The sequence below is a fragment of the Parasteatoda tepidariorum genome, chromosome 7 (assembly GCF_043381705.1).
Source record: "Parasteatoda tepidariorum isolate YZ-2023 chromosome 7, CAS_Ptep_4.0, whole genome shotgun sequence".
Taxonomy (NCBI): domain Eukaryota; kingdom Metazoa; phylum Arthropoda; class Arachnida; order Araneae; family Theridiidae; genus Parasteatoda; species Parasteatoda tepidariorum.
Window position 1 is genome coordinate 28,565,878 of NC_092210.1, and position 20,317 is coordinate 28,586,194.

Here is a 20,317-nt window from a genome sequence, read left to right on the forward strand (position 1 = left end):
ATCCATTCTCTTTTTCCAAGTGCTTCTTCAACTACTATTTGCTTTAAATATTAATATTATAATATTAATATTCCAATATTAATATTCTAATATTAACTATCAATAATAGGTCAACCATTGGAGAACTGAAGCAGTGGATAATTCCAGATAAAAGAAATGTTTTGAAATTGGTAACGGCGGTCTTGGCCTGCAACAAGCTGTAGATCTACAGAGCAAAAAGAAGATTAATATGAAAATTTATTGAGCATTATTCAATTTTAAAAATTATAACTGTTTAAATTATTGCGAGTTTATCTCTGGGACAGGAAGGATCGATAATTAATTTATATAGAAATTAATAAATTTGACTTTCGCAAAGTACCAATGAAGAAGAGTTTACATAAAATTATTTCGGATTTTTATTTTAAAAAAATAATGAAAATTGCATTTTTCACTCTTTTTTTTATTATATAAGTTTTTGTTGTTAACTCTTGTTGCTTAATTTTATTTATTTATTTATTTTATTGACCAATGATTTGAATAGCTCCATTTCTTTCAACTTCTGTATTGTTTATCATGTGCTGCTCAAATTAAATAAGGACTAGCAAAGGATATGATAATCAAAGAAATAATTTACGAATTTAACATTGGTCTTTCACATGCAAAAGCATCAGAAAGATAATTTCTCAGAATTAGACTCATTTTTCAAATGTTTTATCACGATTTTATAAATCCTGCACTCACACTATCTTATAATTCTCATTAAATATTTAGGAAAATTCATTGAAATGTTTAAAAAATATTTGTTTTTATACTATCCGTTTTGTAAGTACTATTAGATTATTTGTTCATTTATTTATGACTGTTTGCGTCTTTGATGTAAAATTTAGGAATAAATTTATATGCAATAAATAATCGTACTTCGAAAGAATAGTTTGAGAGCCAGGACTTATGGAATAACAGATATCTGATTAACGAGTGTTTTTAAAAGTCATTTTTTTTATACTTGGTGTAAATTATTATCATGGTTTAATAAATTTTGCGCAAGTTTATATCAAGAAAATTCACTCGTGCAAAACTATCTGTTTCATATGTTTCTTATTCCCGATTCTTTTTTCGATTTTATGTATTCAAATTCGAATAAAGACATAGAGCAGAAAACGTCTTAAATAAATTTCGTTTATATATTTTATTTATTTTTCATTGGAAAAGAAGCTTACCAAAACTTTCAGAAGCGAGACGTCGAATAATTGTTATCAAACGCAACTGTAAATAAATAGATTTGTAATCCAACTGAAAAAAAAAGGATTGAAAAACCTTACAATTCCTAATCTCTTTGTTTTCTTTGTTTATTGCTCATTACATTGGGTTCGATATTTTAGCACATATCATCACACAGTGACGCTAAATCACGATTTTGTTTACTGATCCAAAAAATAAAATATTGCTTTGAATTTTATATGAAAAATTAAAACTCTTAGTTCAAAAAAGTGATTCAATGTTTTGAACGTGTATTGGAAAGGCGAGAATTTTGTATTTTGTTGAATTTACTTAATATCTTTTTATTGATTCCTTGTAAAAGGAGACTTTCTTGATAAATAATGGGTTATAAAAACAGTGAGACGAAAGTATTTTTTTTTTAAAAAATGGATATTTATTGCATTGTATTTAAATATATTGGTCGTTTCAAATGTGATTTATTTGCATTAGGCTTTTTTTTTTAATAAACAGACATTTTATTGCATATGCATAATTTAAAATACGAGAGTTAATATTAATATAATGGAAATGCGTATTTTTACCTGATTTGACCTTCTCTGCCTCTGCGATTTTTCTTGATCTGTTTTTCATCTTTTATCTCTCGATTACTGTGGTTTTTCTAGTTTTTTTTCTCACCTTTATTTTTCCATTTTTTCGCTGGCAATTTTTCGTTTTATATTTCAAATCAGTTTTGTTTCTTCTCTTTCAGGACTCATTCAAAGCTTGGAAATGAGAGCTTGTTTTTGAAAGCTTGAAACATGTCAACTGTTTTTTCCTACTTATATATTTTTGAAGGGAGTGAAGTATTCAATCAGATAATACGAGAATTAAGATTTAAAATATGATGCACGTAAATTTATATTAAATAAATTTTTCAGATTACAATTGCTAAATATAATTGCTTGATTTTTTTTAAGTAAATGACAATTATTTAAAAATGTTTATAAGCATTCGTTCTACACGCAGAAAAAAAATCTGAAAAAATTAACGCACTGTATTGTACTGAAATATACGGTATTTAAGCCAATCATTTAGTAATTTTTCCGCTTGTATGGCAACTGTTTATTGGAAATTCCGGTTTCCAAAATTATCGTTCTTATAACCACACATTTAGTAAGAAATAAATAAATAAAAGATAAATTTAATTTACTAAAAAAGGAATGTAGCCAAATAAATGTATTTTTTTGTCATAATCTAAGGCATTATGATAAAAATATCTAATTTTACAACGTTTAAAAAATTTTATAAGATATTATAATACCATATTTTATTGTTAATTTGAAGAAAATAATTACCAAAGTGTTTCGATTAAAATTACCAAACTTTTTTTGGTGTCCTCATGGAGTTACAAACACGGTAAATTTCCCAATAGTGATCGTACATTGAAGTTATTATGATAAAACTGCCGAATTTTACCCATTAACCAAGTTTTATAATTTTATTTAAAACCATCTTTTATTATTAATGACAACAAAATCAATACCAAAGAGCAATAGTCAAAGTAACCGAGCTTTTTGTTGTTCCCATAAAGCCAGAAACACTGTATAATTTACCATATTCTGGTAGTTTTGACCATACTTTTTTTCCCAGTGTAGTATATATCGTGATACCATCTGCTTATAAAGAGAGATAGAGTTGAGTATATGTGTGTAAGTTAGTGGTTTTATATCGACCGATATATTTCACCAACTTCTCCTTCTATCAGCTGTTAAGCTTTTAGAAAAAGAACATTATATTGGTTTTGCTTTTTTTCCTTTTCCACTATCTATTGTTTTCGAAGAAAACAACTTTGAGATAAAAGATGAAGGATAGAAATCGTTAGATTAGTTCTCGAATCGTAATTTATTGAACTGGAAAAGAGCTACACAAAAAAAAAAAAAAAANAAAAAAAAAAAAAAAAAAAAAAAAAAAAAAAAAAAAAAAAAAAAAAAAAAAAACTTGTAGCTTGCAGTCTAAATACCGGATTAAGTTTGAGAAGATTTTGCAGCAGTATGTTTTTTTTCCATTTCCTCAATCCATGAAATTATTTTTACCATATTTGAACATATTTTAATGATAAATACATCAGTTTTAGTTACAAATATAACAAATAAATTATTCATGCGTGGACTTTTTTCAAATCACTGCTAATAGGTTCTTTATTGAAATTGTGAAATAGGAAGAGAAATAGAAGATTGATATTTTTCATTTAAAACCTTTGTAATAAATTCCTTTTTTGTAAGGATTTAAAAGTATTATGTTTTGTTTAACTTGTGGACATGATTTTTATAGTTTGACCAGTACTTTTGCAAGTTATAGATTTATAATTCATTCAACAAGTGTTTACAAATGCAATACATATTTTAGTTAGTTTGTATTACAATTATGATAATGTATAATGATAAACATTGCAAAACAGAGCGCAATTACGCATTATTAGGATAATAATGAATGATGCAAAATTTTTTACTTTAATGAAAATAATTGATCATAAGCTTTTTTTTAAAGTAAAATTTAATAAATGTTTATTATAAAGAAGAGAGTATCACTTTATTGTAGTTAATATGCCTATTAAAAATTCAATTGTAGTCGAATCTATTGTAATTATTTTCAAAATTAGTTTTATTGCTTTGATATATATTGTTATTAAAAATGAATCTGCCATATGTCAATATCTACAATAATTCGTAGAGTTAGCCATTTTTTATAAGTATTTTAAACTGAAAATTTGTCGGTAATTCATGTTTTCAAAATTTTAGTTCCTATTACTACACATTCGAAAAAAAATGCAAAACTATAAAGTAAATTCAACCGATTAAATAGCTTTTATGCCACATTATAAAGCCATATTTTTTTGCTAATTTTGCCAAAACTATTACCAGAGCACTTCAGTAAAAACTACCGAATTTTTTGGTGTTTCTATAGAGCGAGAAATATGGTAAGTTTCAGCATATTCTGATAATTTTGACCATACTCCCCCCCCCCGCACATTTTTGAAAATCTCATTTCTATGACATACCTTTGGTATAAATTGTGTTAGACTAATTTAGAGTTTAAAAAATTCGTAGAATTTGCTTAAAACTCTAGTTGAAAAAATTTTGGCTTTCTGAAAACGTTAAGCAATAAAGTTTCCTTACAAACATTTTTGTTTTCAAGACAATCTTGCAACTTGAAATAAAATTCCCAATTGCATATATATTTGAAACAGGAAAATCTGATTCCGAGTGTGTATTCCCTGTAGTTGTAGAGGAAGATTTTGTAAGATAAATAAAAGCAGTAGTTGAATGTGATTGTTTCTTGAAACTAAATGTTTTATGAGAAAAAAATCAGGTTTCATCATCAAAACTGAATTCCTGTTTTGTTCAATTTTAAATCTGCACTTGGAATATTTGTTCTTGGAATATTTTTTTCTGCCTATTTTAATTCTAAGAAAGTTAAGAAAATATTTCATAAATCGAAACACAAAGCATCATTACACGCGTAAACGTTTGGAAATGTTTTATTTTTAAACTTGCAACACAATAGTTTTCCGTAAAAAAAATTTTCATGAAAATTTAGTATAAACTCAAACCATAGTACAATTCATTACTTGATTTGATTAAGAAAATAATTCAACTGATGCTTCTGATAATTTTTATTAAAGTCTTAAAAAAATAAGGAATGAATAACGCAGAGAGTTTTCATTTAAGCAGCTATAAAATATAAAATAAAGAGTACAAAATGCTTTGTTATATTGCGTTAATGTCTGCTCGGAACATTATTTTTAAAATAAACCAAATCTGCCTCTTTCAGATTAGTTATCCTAATTATCGATCCTTGTTCATCCCAGATATCTTGGGTAAATTATCCAAGTCTAGTTATCGCTCTTTATAATGAATCTCATTTACATGCCTTGTAAAAGTAGAAAACGAACATTTAGTTCATTTCTGCTAGATATATTAATTTGAATTATCTGTTTTACGAGAACTTATAAAACTAAACATTCAGAAGAAAAATAAATATCTTAATTATTTCAGTATTTGATAAAATGTTACAAAAATTTTAGTATACAAAGAGTGGAGCAGATATTTTTCCTTAATTATGTGATTGACTAATGGAACATTTTTCTTTTATGTTTTGATATTTTTGTTTAAAAAAATTTCATTTTTTATTTTTAACATTATTAATTTAATAATAACAATGGCTGAGGAGGCTAGAACTAAAAAGTATCAATAGGAATACTAAATAAAAATGATGAATGCAAATTTTAATTCAACGTTTTAGATATTGTGCATATCATTTTATTTACTTTGAATTTGCATGCAATTCGAGTATAAAAACGTAAGAGTTAACAATACTAATGTGTTTTGTAATCCATCTCTTCGGCTTAATAAAACAAGAGCATAATATGAAATTCTCTTCTCATTCAATCATATTAATTGAATGAATCTTCATGTTAAATGAGATATTTGTAAGTTGGCACCACATGAGTGTTTTAAACCTCATACGTTTCTTAGAAAAACTTATGTAAAAAATACGAATGTATTTTATGTTAAAAGATAATGAAATATAAAAAAATACCCCTAAGTTATGCTGCGATGTATTAGTTATAAACAAATCTCAAATTCAGAGAAGAGAACGTTGTATTTTTTAACTTACTAAGGTGCTTCTATGCTCGAGTAGTGATATTTAAAGCTACTATTATATAAATATTTAAATTCAAAGTATTTAATATTTAATTCTTTTTAATAAATCTTATTTGGTATTGGGTACATTTCTTGTAAAAATATTTCGAAAGGAAATCAAAGATTTTGGTGTTGTTTTAGAAAAGGGAAAAAAAGATTTGCAAATGCTTGAAAGTTTACGTTTTACATTGGAATTTACATTTATCTCTCTGTAGCACCTTTTTAAAAATATATTTAACGGTTGAAAACATAATAAAGATGCGCGTCAGTAACACTTGTCACTGTTGTGACGATACAAAGTTACTAACGCTTGGATTTTTTTAGTTTGTAAGGTTGCATGACAATTAAAACAAGTATTACTACTCTTGTATGTAATTAAATAAATAAATAGTGAGCCATAAAACTTTCTGAGCTAAAATTGAGAAAAAAGTAAAAAATATTGCAGAAAATTTATATCTTTTCGTTAATGACAAAGCACTGTTTTTAATGACATATCATAAAGAAAGTGACTGCTCGCCAGATCAAAGCAAACTTCTTTTACACAAAAATGGTTAAACAATCTTGAAGTCAACTTTTAAAGTACTGCTGTGAGAAAACCTTTTTTATTTTGTTTTTATGTAAATGGTGGTCGAATAGATGCCTCGATTTAGTAAATGATGGTCAAATAGTTATCTTGCTATAGTAAATGATGGTCAAAGAGTTGTAAGGCTTTAGTAAATGATGGTCAAATAGTTGCCGGGATTTAGTAAATGATGGTCAAATAGTTATCTGACTTTAGTAAATGATGATGAAATAGTAACCTACCTTTAGTAAATGACAGTCAAATAGTTGTTGACTTTAGTAAATGGTGGTCAAATAGTTTCCTGGAATTAGTTAATGGTAGTCAAGTAGTTTCCTGACTTTAGAAAATGCAACTAATAAATGCCTAGCTTTGGTAAAGCGTTGCCGAAATTAATAGTATTTTTTCCAAAAGACTTGTTAAAAATCTGCCTGGGTTAATATTTTGTAGAGTCTTCTTTCGTTGAAAGTCAATGAAATTTGTATTCATATTATTCAAATTAAAAAATATCGCTTATTATGAAATTTAAAACTTTAATATCTGTACATCAAACGTAATTCTGTTATATTCAAATATTGTTATATTTTTGTTAGATTTTAAGTTTAATTACGTTATATTATGCATTTTCTGCAATACATAATTTACGACTGTATTTTTGGCATATTGAGTTTTTAATAATAGATTAAATGTCTGTTAACATAAAATTCATTGCAACGGAGTGCACACATTCGAGAGGAAAAATAAAGAAGTATATCTCCCTTGAGAGTTCATCCTCGCATTATTTAAACAAAAGGTCCTTTACAATAGATGGTTGGAAGTTACTGCAAATAGAAGATCAGATTTATTATTTTCAATCTTTTAAGTTCCTGAAAGCAAAGTTACGATTTCCATGCACCTTCTGTATTAAGACAATATGTATAAGAAATATTCCATTCATATAATATTTAATGAATCGTCACTATAGCTTTTGAAAATATATTTTCACAAAATTTAATTTTTTATGTTATTTGTTTTTATCAGAAACTAAATGGACAGATCAATGCTTCAAGAATCTGGGAATATTTCGTTCTAATTTTGATGTTTGTGGTAATAAAAACCACGATTTGGTAATAGAACAAAAATACAAAGTATTTTAACCATGCCATTTGGAATTTTTCCATTCATATGTTAATGGTTTAACGGATATTCTTTATTTCTTTTTATACTAAAGTTCTCATTACCACACATTGCCGACCGGCCTGTGTAGGGGGCAGGGATCTGTCCTTGCATCCGAAAGGTCCTGGGTTCGAATCCCGGGCAAGGCATGGATGTTTCTTTCTCTCTCTGTGTGTTCTGTGTCCTTTCTCCTTTGTGTGTGAATGTGACCCGCCCTATAAACGGGTTGTGGTTGTGTGAATGGTGCGGCAGAAGTCAAATTCCAGGCTATAGATGGCGCCACTGAAAATCAGGAACAATCGCACCCCCACTGCCTAAACAGGCATACGACGAAAAAAAAATAATACCACACAATCAGTAAAAAAATAACGCTGAAAAGTAAACTTAACCAAATAAACGATTTCACGCCATGCTCTGAGAAGGCATGATAAAATAACCAAATTTTATTACACATTACTAAACCATATTTAATTGTTCATTTTGCCAAAATTATTACCAAAGTGATTTGGCAAAAATTACCAAACTTTTTTATGTTTGCCTAGACCCAGAAACACGGTCAATTTTAAAATATTTTGGATGTTTTAGTCATATATTTTTTCTCAGTGATAATTCATTCACAATTGTATAAAATAAGCACTAATAAGAAAAGATAAGAAATTACCTCAAATCTGTAAATCAAACGGAAATACATAAGGAATATAAAATGATACAAACAGATTTTGTTTAAAATCATTGGATTGAGAAAGAAAATACTCTGTGTAAATTTTCGTAAAATTTCGTTTTTTCACGCATTAAATTGTAGCAAAAGGTCTTTCAATGATTTTTTTCACGAGATGATGTTTTTTGACTATAAATCAAGAGAAAGAAAATAGAAAAATATTTTAATAAGTAATGCAAATTAACTCGAAATTCCATAGGCTTTTATAATGCCTTTAAAAACTACAAAGCCATGAGACAAACATAAATTTTCTTTACAATTCAGACAAAAAAATTTTTTTTTAAAAATGTTAGAATTAAGTTCTGCAACCCCTTAAGGAACTTAAAAACCACTACATTTTTAGAACATTGTTTATAAAAAAAATACTTCTGCAAAACACGATGAATATATTTAGGCCCAGCTGATATGTTAGATGAAAGCTGTTTCATTTCAGGCGTTGGTGGAAAAGGATTCACTTTCGTATTCCCATTTGAGGCTATGACGACTGACTAGCTTGATATCGAAATAAGTTTTCGAGGTGTAATTTATACGCCAAACATAAAAGACTATGGATGGATAAATACACCAGTAAAAGGTTATCTACCGCTCGCGAAAGTTTTCGTAGTTTTTATTCCAAGTTGAATGTTTTTATAGGAATACTGCGTTAACTAATTTTTAAGATACAATTTTTTAAACAATAACATCCAGTTTTAGTAGAATAACATCTAGGGTTTTGAAAAAAGGGGTAATTAGTATACCACCGAAAGAGATTTTTGTTTGATACGGTATGCAATCTGATCGGCGTGATTTTAAGTTAGTAGCGGCACTCAGAAATATTATTTAAGTTCACCTTTTATTATTCATATTAATTCGATTAATTGGGTTAATAATAAGTTAGGGATACTTGTGTATTGCCCAGTATTTCCTACGCTGATAGTCTTGTATTTCCTACACTGTTGCATTTTCAGGGTTAAATTATCATGTTCGGTATAGATTTGCTTGGCATTCACAACTTCATTACACTGTCAAAAATTTCGAATTAAATTACGGTGTAAAGTACCGGCACTTTGGGAGCATTATCTTTAAAATCAATTTTACCGTGAAATCCATTTTAATCGTAAAATATTATATCATAAATGTTACGGTAATATTTATTTAATTACAGTGACTCAAAAATTTTACTATATTTATTGCTGAAAAAATTGCGTTTTATCAGTTGTTTAGTGACATGTTCCGGTAAAAATTTATTTTACGCTAAAATGTGCCTTCACCCTTGGTGGTGGCGCTTTTTACCGTAATTTGATTCAAAATTTTTACAATGTATCCTAATTTCAATTTAAAATTAAGTGCATATTTCTCATGCATTCTTCACATTTCGTTTATTTTTTGTTCAAATGCCTATGTCTGGATCTTTTTTCACTGATGTTTTTTCTTAATTACCCTAATCGGGTAAAGCTATAATCATCATATTTTGCAACCATCATTGAACAACTACTCTAATTTTGGGTTCACGACTACCAATGTTCAACTTCGTTGCCTTGTAAATTTGAATCCAATCTAGGAGGATGAATTTGCCTTCGTAGAGGACCTTTTCATAGAACTAACCTAAATTACATTAGCGGAGTTACATGGAGCGGTAAACCACAAACATCTCCCATGGTTAGCCTGTGATCCGCCTACCATCGAAGATATTTTACATCAGCACTGTGATAGGTGAAAGCCGGGTGCTAAAATCATATCGACTAGCCATCGCTAGGATTCGAACTCGGTTCACCTGATTTGAAGGCAAGCACTCTAGTCCCGGAGCAACCTCGGTTCTTGCCCAGGTCTATTGTCTGATGTCGGAGAAACCAATAATCATTATCACAATCACCACCTGAAGCTTTTCGTTACCAGTTTAAATGGGAGCGCTGCAAGTGGTACTAAACTTTGGAGAAATGTTGGCTAAAAAATATCAGTGATAAATGAAGATGTCTATCCATAACAGAAACTACGTTACTACCTGAAAATTGAGTACATCATGCTTAGAGAGGACATTTTACAAAGAGACTCTGCAAGAAATCAAGTTAATGACCAAAGCAAATGGAAGTTTCTCCCATTTACTGGAAAAATGCTTTTCGTGCGTGTTACTCTCAGGAATCGTTCAGAAATATTAATCGGCAGGAGCTGGCTCATTAGGGATAATTCCTTTCAAATACGCTTTGTTCCTCGGAAATTTAAACAATACTTAGGAGGAAAAAACAAAAGATAAACCATAAATAAATAATTGGTATTAACATCTGATCGATAACTTCATTAGTAGAGTCAGTGGAATGCTAAATATTTTATATAGCTCATTTTAATATTTTAAATGAATTGGGAATTTCTCGACATTACTTAAGATAAAATAAACATATCTCTGAGTTAAAATGTTTGAAACTATAGTTGTTTCAGCTTTAATTATTGCTATAACACCAACAGTAAAGTTTGAATATTTAATGGATTGAACTTTCAAAATTATTTGAATGGATAGAAATTATTGTTTATATGACACAGCTTCTGAATTTCCTTAGATATAAATCTGTCGATATTATTAGCTTCATTGTATATTTTAAGAAGGATAGTACAATTCGAAAATACATAGCTTGTAGAATATTATAAACTGTGAATGTTCTATGATTTGATAGTACCATTTAAATATTAATTAAAGCTTGGCACTTTTTGAATATAAATGAAATGCATTAAGTAAATTAAATATTTTAAATACAATAAAAATTATGAATCCCGTTAGTTTGAACATTTTTTAAACTAATATAGTCTTTAATTAACTAGATAAATTTAAATAACCGCATTTGTACCATTGTAATAGTTTGTAGCACTTTATAGAATTGCATCTGTAATGATAATACGTTCATTGCAATTGTATATGCATCCCATACCTACTCTAATACAGATAATAGTGTTTCGTAATATGCATTAAACAAGCGTTTATTAAACAGTATATGAAATAAGGAAAACCAGTAAAATGGCTTATTCTTAGTTTGTAGTTGTATGTTAAACCCTAAAAAATTAATAATATGGATGTTTTCTTTATACATAAACATTTTAATTTTTCAATGTTTTAATTTTATAAATTTAGGTTATTTATGGTTTTAAAAAATACTTATTTTTATAATTGATTGAATGAATGTTTTAAACAAATTTAAATACTTTATTTTTTTAATTCCTATAAACTGTTGTTTTTTCTGGTTTTATTTCTAATATTTTTCCGAATTCTATAAATATTTTTTAAAGTATTTTTTTTAAAGATAACAGCACTGAATTTCAAATTACTACATTTTCACCAATTATATAACACGCTTACTGCAGAAAGATATAACTTTTCAACTTTTTTTCTTTTTAGCAATTTTGTTAATTGTTAAATTAAACAATCTAGGTGACTGCCTGGGTACGATGACATTTTTTTTAAATTAAATTTTTTTAAGAAGCATATGTGTTATTGGTTCATGTGTGACATAAAATGATATAAACATGAAGAAATATTTCTGAATATCTCATAGTTTTTAAAATATTTGAAAAATTAAGCCTAAAATGAGCGAAATTTAAAGCTTACGCCAGACACAATACACTTAATTTAAATGAATTAAATACAATTTCTTTTTCTGTACAGATTTCTTTGACCCTTATCTGTGTTCTGAGCTAAAGGTTTATGAAAATTTTACAAATTACCGAAATTAAGTGCTAAAATCTAGAAAAACAGCAATTTTTTCAATTTTTTCAATAGTTTTTTATGTTTATATACCTGTAACATGACCAAATATTTAAATTGAAACTTAGTTTTAGTTCACCACACAGTATATATATAGTTTATAACATTGTTACCAAATTTCATAAGAAAACTTCCATTAGTTTTGGAGTATGAGTGTCTGGTGTGAATCAAAATATTGAAAAATACAGTTTTTCAGAAAACGCTTTTAAAGATTTACTTAAACAAAAATAGTTACATAGACTTATTAAACAAGCTTTAATTTAATAATATTTGTAGTTCAGTCCTTTATGTAGCTCTTGCTTTTTACAGTTTGCATTTTAATTCATTATCTTTTTTTTTATGGCCAATTTTCTATTGAGCGACAAACAGTAACTCGAGCGCGCGATTTTCTTTTTTTCAAAATGTTAGTTAGGTATGCAATAATTCACAGCAAATTACCACCAAACTCCTTCTGAAACAGTTTTAGGTTGTTAGAATCAATTAGCAAACAATACCTAAGTCATTTTAGAATGTAGTATAGTTAAATATTTATATTTTTTCATAAAACAGGCAAAAATGACGCGTTAAGTTTCGCTGTATTTTGTATACACAACTACATGATTAAAAATATTAACTTCATACTACACACTAATATTATTTTTAACTTTATTTCAAACAAAAACTGTATTATTTTAAAATAAACATTATAAGATATGCCTTTCTTATNTTTCAAGACAATCTTGCAACTTGAAATAAAATTCCCAATTGCATATATATTTGAAACAGGAAAATCTGATTCCGAGTGTGTATTCCCTGTAGGTGTAGAGGAAGATTTTGTAAGATAAATAAAAGCAGTAGTTGAATGTGATTGTTTCTTGAAACTAAATGTTTTATGAGAAAAAAATCAGGTTTCATCATCAAAACTGAATTCCTGTTTTGTTCAATTTTAAATCTGCACTTGGAATATTTGTTCTTGGAATATTTTTTTCTGCCTATTTTAATTCTAAGAAAGTTAAGAAAATATTTCATAAATCGAAACACAAAGCATCATTACACGCGTAAACGTTTGGAAATGTTTTATTTTTAAACTTGCAACACAATAGTTTTCCGTAAAAAAAATTTTCATGAAAATTTAGTATAAACTCAAACCATAGTACAATTCATTACTTGATTTGATTAAGAAAATAATTCAACTGATGCTTCTGATAATTTTTATTAAAGTCTTAAAAAAATAAGGAATGAATAACGCAGAGAGTTTTCATTTAAGCAGCTATAAAATATAAAATAAAGAGTACAAAATGCTTTGTTATATTGCGTTAATGTCTGCTCGGAACATTATTTTTAAAATAAACCAAATCTGCCTCTTTCAGATTAGTTATCCTAATTATCGATCCTTGTTCATCCCAGATATCTTGGGTAAATTATCCAAGTCTAGTTATCGCTCTTTATAATGAATCTCATTTACATGCCTTGTAAAAGTAGAAAACGAACATTTAGTTCATTTCTGCTAGATATATTAATTTGAATTATCTGTTTTACGAGAACTTATAAAACTAAACATTCAGAAGAAAAATAAATATCTTAATTATTTCAGTATTTGATAAAATGTTACAAAAATTTTAGTATACAAAGAGTGGAGCAGATATTTTTCCTTAATTATGTGATTGACTAATGGAACATTTTTCTTTTATGTTTTGATATTTTTGTTTAAAAAAATTTCATTTTTTATTTTTAACATTATTAATTTAATAATAACAATGGCTGAGGAGGCTAGAACTAAAAAGTATCAATAGGAATACTAAATAAAAATGATGAATGCAAATTTTAATTCAACGTTTTAGATATTGTGCATATCATTTTATTTACTTTGAATTTGCATGCAATTCGAGTATAAAAACGTAAGAGTTAACAATACTAATGTGTTTTGTAATCCATCTCTTCGGCTTAATAAAACAAGAGCATAATATGAAATTCTCTTCTCATTCAATCATATTAATTGAATGAATCTTCATGTTAAATGAGATATTTGTAAGTTGGCACCACATGAGTGTTTTAAACCTCATACGTTTCTTAGAAAAACTTATGTAAAAAATACGAATGTATTTTATGTTAAAAGATAATGAAATATAAAAAAATACCCCTAAGTTATGCTGCGATGTATTAGTTATAAACAAATCTCAAATTCAGAGAAGAGAACGTTGTATTTTTTAACTTACTAAGGTGCTTCTATGCTCGAGTAGTGATATTTAAAGCTACTATTATATAAATATTTAAATTCAAAGTATTTAATATTTAATTCTTTTTAATAAATCTTATTTGGTATTGGGTACATTTCTTGTAAAAATATTTCGAAAGGAAATCAAAGATTTTGGTGTTGTTTTAGAAAAGGGAAAAAAAGATTTGCAAATGCTTGAAAGTTTACGTTTTACATTGGAATTTACATTTATCTCTCTGTAGCACCTTTTTAAAAATATATTTAACGGTTGAAAACATAATAAAGATGCGCGTCAGTAACACTTGTCACTGTTGTGACGATACAAAGTTACTAACGCTTGGATTTTTTTAGTTTGTAAGGTTGCATGACAATTAAAACAAGTATTACTACTCTTGTATGTAATTAAATAAATAAATAGTGAGCCATAAAACTTTCCGAATTAAAAGTGAAAAAAAAGTAAAAAATATTGCAGAAAAATTTATGTCTTTTCGTTAATGACAAGGCACTGTTTTAATGACATATCATAAAGAAAGTGACTGCTCGCCAGACCAAATCAAACTTCTTTTTACACAAAAATGGTTAAACATTCTTGAAGTCAACTTTTGAAGAACTGCTGTAAGAAATCATTTTTATTTTGTTTTTATGTAAATGGTGGTCGAATAGTTGCCTGGCTTTTGTAAATGATGATCAAATAATTGCCGGGATTTAGTAAATGATGGTCAAATAGTTATCTGGCTTTAGTAAATGATGGTGAAATAGTAACCTACCTTTAGTAAATGATAGTCAAATAGTTGTTTGGCTTTAGTAAATGGTGGTCAAATAGTATCCTGGAATTAGTAAATGGTGGTCAAGTAGTTCCCTGACTTTAGAAAAACTAATAAATGCCTAGCTTTAGTAAAGAGTTGCTGAAATTAATACTATTTTTCCAAAAGACTTGTTAAAAATCTGCCTGGGTTGATATTTTGTAGAGTCTTCTTTCGTTGAATGAAGTCAATGAAATTTGTATTAATATTATTCAAAATAAAAAATATTACTTATTATGAAATTTAAAACTTTAATATCTGTACATCAAACTTAATTCTGTTATATTCAAAGATTGTTATATTTTTGTTAGATTTTAAGTTCATTTATGTTATGTTATGTATTTTCTGTAATGCATAATTTACGAATGTATTTTTGGCATATTGAGTTTTTATAATAGATTAAATGTCTGTCAACATAAAATTCATTGCAACGGAGTGCACACATTCGAGAGGAGAAATAAAGAAGTATATCTCTCATGAGAGTTCATCCTCGCCTTATTTAAACAGAAGGTCCTTTGCTATAGATGGTTGGAAGTTACTACAAATAGAAGATCAGATTTATTATTTTAAATCTTTTAAGTTCCTGAAAGCTAAGTCACGATTTCCATGCACCTTCTGTATTAAGACGATATGTATAAGAAATATTCCATTGATATTGTTTTGTAATATTTAATGAATCATCACTATAGTTTTTAAAAATATATTTTCACAAAATTTAATTTTTTTGTTATTCGTTTTTATTAGAAACTAAATGGACAGATCAATGCTTCAAGAATCTGGGAATATTTCGTTTAGCAATGAAACAAAATTACATCTAATTTTGACGTTTCTGGTAATAAAAACCACGATTTGGTAATAGAACAAAAATACAAAGTATTTTAAACCGTGCCTTTTGGAATTTTTCCATTCATATGTTAATGGTTTAACGGATATCTTTTATTTGTTTTTATATTAAGTTCTCATTACCAAACATTGCCGACCGGCCTGTGTAGGGGGTAGGGAACTGTCCTTGCATCAGAAGGGTCCTGGGTTCGAATCCTGGGCAAGACATGGATGTTTCTTTCGCTCTCTGTGTGTTCTATATCCTTTCTCCTTTGTGTGCGAATGCGTGTGATGTGACCCACCCTATAAACGGGTTGTGGTTGTGTGAATGGCGTGTAGTAGAATTAGAATTCTTGGCAGAAGTAGAATTCCTGGCCATAGATGGAGCCACTGAAAAACAAGATCAATCACACCCCCACTGTCTATGCAGGATTACGACAAAAAAAATTACCACACATTCAGTTAAAAAATAAAGTTGAAAAGTAAACTTAACCAAACAAACGATTTTAAGCCAAGCTCTGAGGTGTCATGATAAATTAACCAAGTTTTATCACACATTACTAAACCATATTTTATTGTTAATTTTGACAAACATATTACCAAAGTGCTTTTGCAAAAATTACCAAGCTTTTGGATATTCGCATAGAGCCGGAAACACGGTCAATTTTAAAATATTCTGGAAGTTTTAGCCATATATTTTTTCTCATTCATTCACTATAGTATAAAATAAGCACTAATAAGAAAAGATAAGAAATACCCCTCAAATCTGTAAATCAAAAGGAATAAAAATTATACAATTGACAGATTTTGTTTAACTTCATTAGAATGAGAAAGAAAACACTTTATTTACTTTATTACGAAATTACTTTGTATATTTTCGTAAAATTTCGCTTTTTCACGCATTAAATTGTAGCAAAAGGTATTTCAATGACTTTTTTTTCACGAGATGAGTTTTTTGACAATAAATCAAGAGAAAGAAAATCGAAAAATATTTTAATAAGTTATGCAAATTAACTGGAAATTCCAAATGTTTTTATAATGCCTTTAAAAACTACAAGACCATGAGACAAACATAAATTTTCTTTTCAATTCTGACAACAAAGTTTTTTTTTTTGAAAATGTTAGAATTTTTAAAGTTCTGCGACTCTTTAAGGAACTCAAAAACCACTACATTTTTAGAACATTGTTTACTAAAAAATAACTTTTACGAAACGCGATGTCTTTATTTAGGCTTTGTTAAAATGTTTGATGAAAGCTGTTTCATTTCAGGTGTTGGTGGAAAAGGATTCGCTTCGTATTCCCATTTGAGGCGGTGACGGCTAACTAGCTTGATATCGAAATAAGCTTTCGAAGTATAATTTATACGCCAAGCATAAAAGACTATGGATGGATAAATAAATCAGCTAAAGGTTGTCTAAAGGTCACGAAAGTTTTCGTAGTTTTTATTCCAAGTGGAATGATTTTAAAGGGATTTTGTGTTAACTAATTTTTAAGATGCAATTTTTTCAACAAAAGCATCTAGTGTTAGTAGAATAACATCTAGGGTTTTGAAAAAAGGGGGGAAATTAGCATTCCACAGAAAGTGATTTTTGTTTAATACGTTATACAATCTGATTGGCGTGAATTTAGGTTAGTAGCGATACTTGGATCTCGCTATTAAAGTTCACCTTTTTTTATTCATTATTAATTCGATTAATTGGGCTAATAATAAGTTAGGGATACTTCTGTATTGGCCGGTATTTCCTGCGCTGATAGTCTGGTATTTCCTACACTGTTGTATTTTTAGGGTTAAATTATCATGTTCGGTTTAGATTTGCTTTGCATTCACTACTTCATTACACTGTAAAAAATTTCAAATAAAATTTTACCGGCACTTTGAGAGCATTATCCGTAAAATCAATTTTACCGTGAAATCCATTTTAATCGTAAAATATTGTATCATAAATGTTACGGCAATATTTACTTAATTACAGTGATTCAAAAATTTTATTGTAATTATTGCTGGAAAAATTGCGTTTTATCAGTTGTTTCGTGACATGTTCCGGTAAAAATTCATTTTACGCTAAAATGTACCTTGGTGTTGGTGCTTTTTACCGTAATTTAATTCAAAATTTTTACAATGTACCCTAATTTCAGTTTAAAATTAAGTGCATATTTATCGTGAATTCATCACATTTCGTTTATTTTTTGTTCAAATGCCTACGTCTGGATCTTTTTTCACTGATGTTTTTTCTTAATTACTCTAATCGGGAAAAGCTATAATCATCATATTTTGCAACCATCATTGAACAACTACTCTAATTCTGGGTTCACGACTACCAATGTTCAACTTCGTTGCCTTGTAAATTTGAATCCAATCTGGGAGGATCAATTTGCCTTCGTAGAGGACCTTTTCATAGAACTAACCTAAATTACATTAGCGGAGTAACATGGAGCGGTAAACCACAAATATCTCCCATGGTTAGCTTGACGGCAAGGGGACTCTAGCCCGCGATCCGCCTACCATCGAAGATATTTTACGTCAGCACTGTGATCGATGTGAGCCGGGTGCTAAAATCATATCGACTAGCCATCGCTAGGAATCGAACTCGGTTCACCTGATTTGAAGGCGAGCACTCTAGTCCCGGAGCAACCTCGGTTCTTGTCCAGGTCTTTTGTCTGATGTCGGAGAAACCAGGAATCATTATCACAATCACCACCTGAATCTTTTCATTACCAGTTTAAATGGGAACGTTGCAAGTGGTACTAAACTTTGGAGAAATGTTGGTCAAAGAATATCAGTGATAAATGAAGATTTCTGTCCGTAACAGAAACTACGTTACTACCTGAAAATTGAGTACATCATGCTTAGAGAGGATATTTCACAAAGAGGCTCTGCAAGAAATCAAGTTAATGACCAAAGCAAATGAAAGTTTCTCTCATTTACTGGGAAATGCTTTTCGTACGTGTTACTCCCAGGAATCGTTCGGAAATATTAATCGGCAAGAGCTAGCTCATTAGGGATAATTCCTTTCAAATACGCTCTGTTCCTTGGAAATTTAAACTATACTAAGGAGGAAAAAACAAAAGTTAAACCTTAAATAAATAATTGGTATTAACATCTGATCGATAACTTCATTAGTAGAGTCAGTGGTATGCTAAATATTTTATATAGCCTATTTTAATATTTCAAATGAATTGGGAATTTCTCGATATAACTTAACATAAAATAAACATATCTCTGAGTTAAAATGTTTGAAACTACAGTTGTTTCAGCTTTAATTATTGCTATAACACTAACAGTAAAGTTTAAATATTTAATGGATTGAACTTTCAGAATTATTTGAATGGATAGAAATTATTGTTTGTATGACACAGCTTCTAAATTTCCCTAGATATAAATCTGTCGATATTATTAGCTTTATTGTATATTTTAAGAAGGATAGCACAATTTGAAAATACAAAGCTTGTGGAATATTATAAACTGCGAATGTTCTATGATTTGATAGTACCATTTAAATATTAATTAAAGCTTGGGGCTTTTTGAATATAAATGAAATGCATTAAGTAAATTAAATATATTAAATATTTTAAATACAATAAAAATTATTAATCCCGCTAATTTCAACATTTTTTAAACTAATATAGTCTTTAATTAAATAGATAAATTTAAATAACCACCTTTGTACCAATGTAATAGTTAGTAGCACTTTATAGAATTTCATCTGTAATGATAATACATGCATTGTAATATATATATATGCATCACATACCTACTCTAATACAGATAATAGTGTTTCGTAATATACATTAAACAGCCGTTTATTAAACAGTATATGAAATAGGGAAAACCAGTAAAATAGTTTATTCTTAGTTTGTAGTTGTATGTTAAACCCTAAAAAATTAATAATACGGATGTTTTTTTTTATACATATATATTTCAATTTTTTAAGGTTTTAATTTTATAAATTTAAGTTCCTTTACGGTTTTAAAAAATACTTATTTTTATAATTGATTGAATGAATGTTTTAAACAAATTTAAATACTTTATTTTTTTTAATTCCTATAAACTGTTTTTTTTTATTCTGGTTTTGTTTCTAATATATTTCCAAATTCTATAAATATTTTTTAAAGTAATTTTTTCAAAGATAACAGCACTGAATTTTAAATTACTACATTTTTACCAATTATATAACACGCTTACTGCTGAAAGATCTAACTTTTCAACTTTAATCTTCTTAGCAATTTTGTTAATTGTTAAATTAAACAATCTATTTTAAGGTATTTTTTTCACTTTTATCGGTAAGTTAATTTTCTTTATTTCTAATTGAATTTAAACCCATTTGCAATTACGATATTATATAACTTTTTGGAAGCAACACAAAGAATAATTTTTATCTTAGGATAAATTTTAATTTCGAAATGCATAATACAAACTGAAGAGAGATAACTGAAGATATATATATATATATATATAT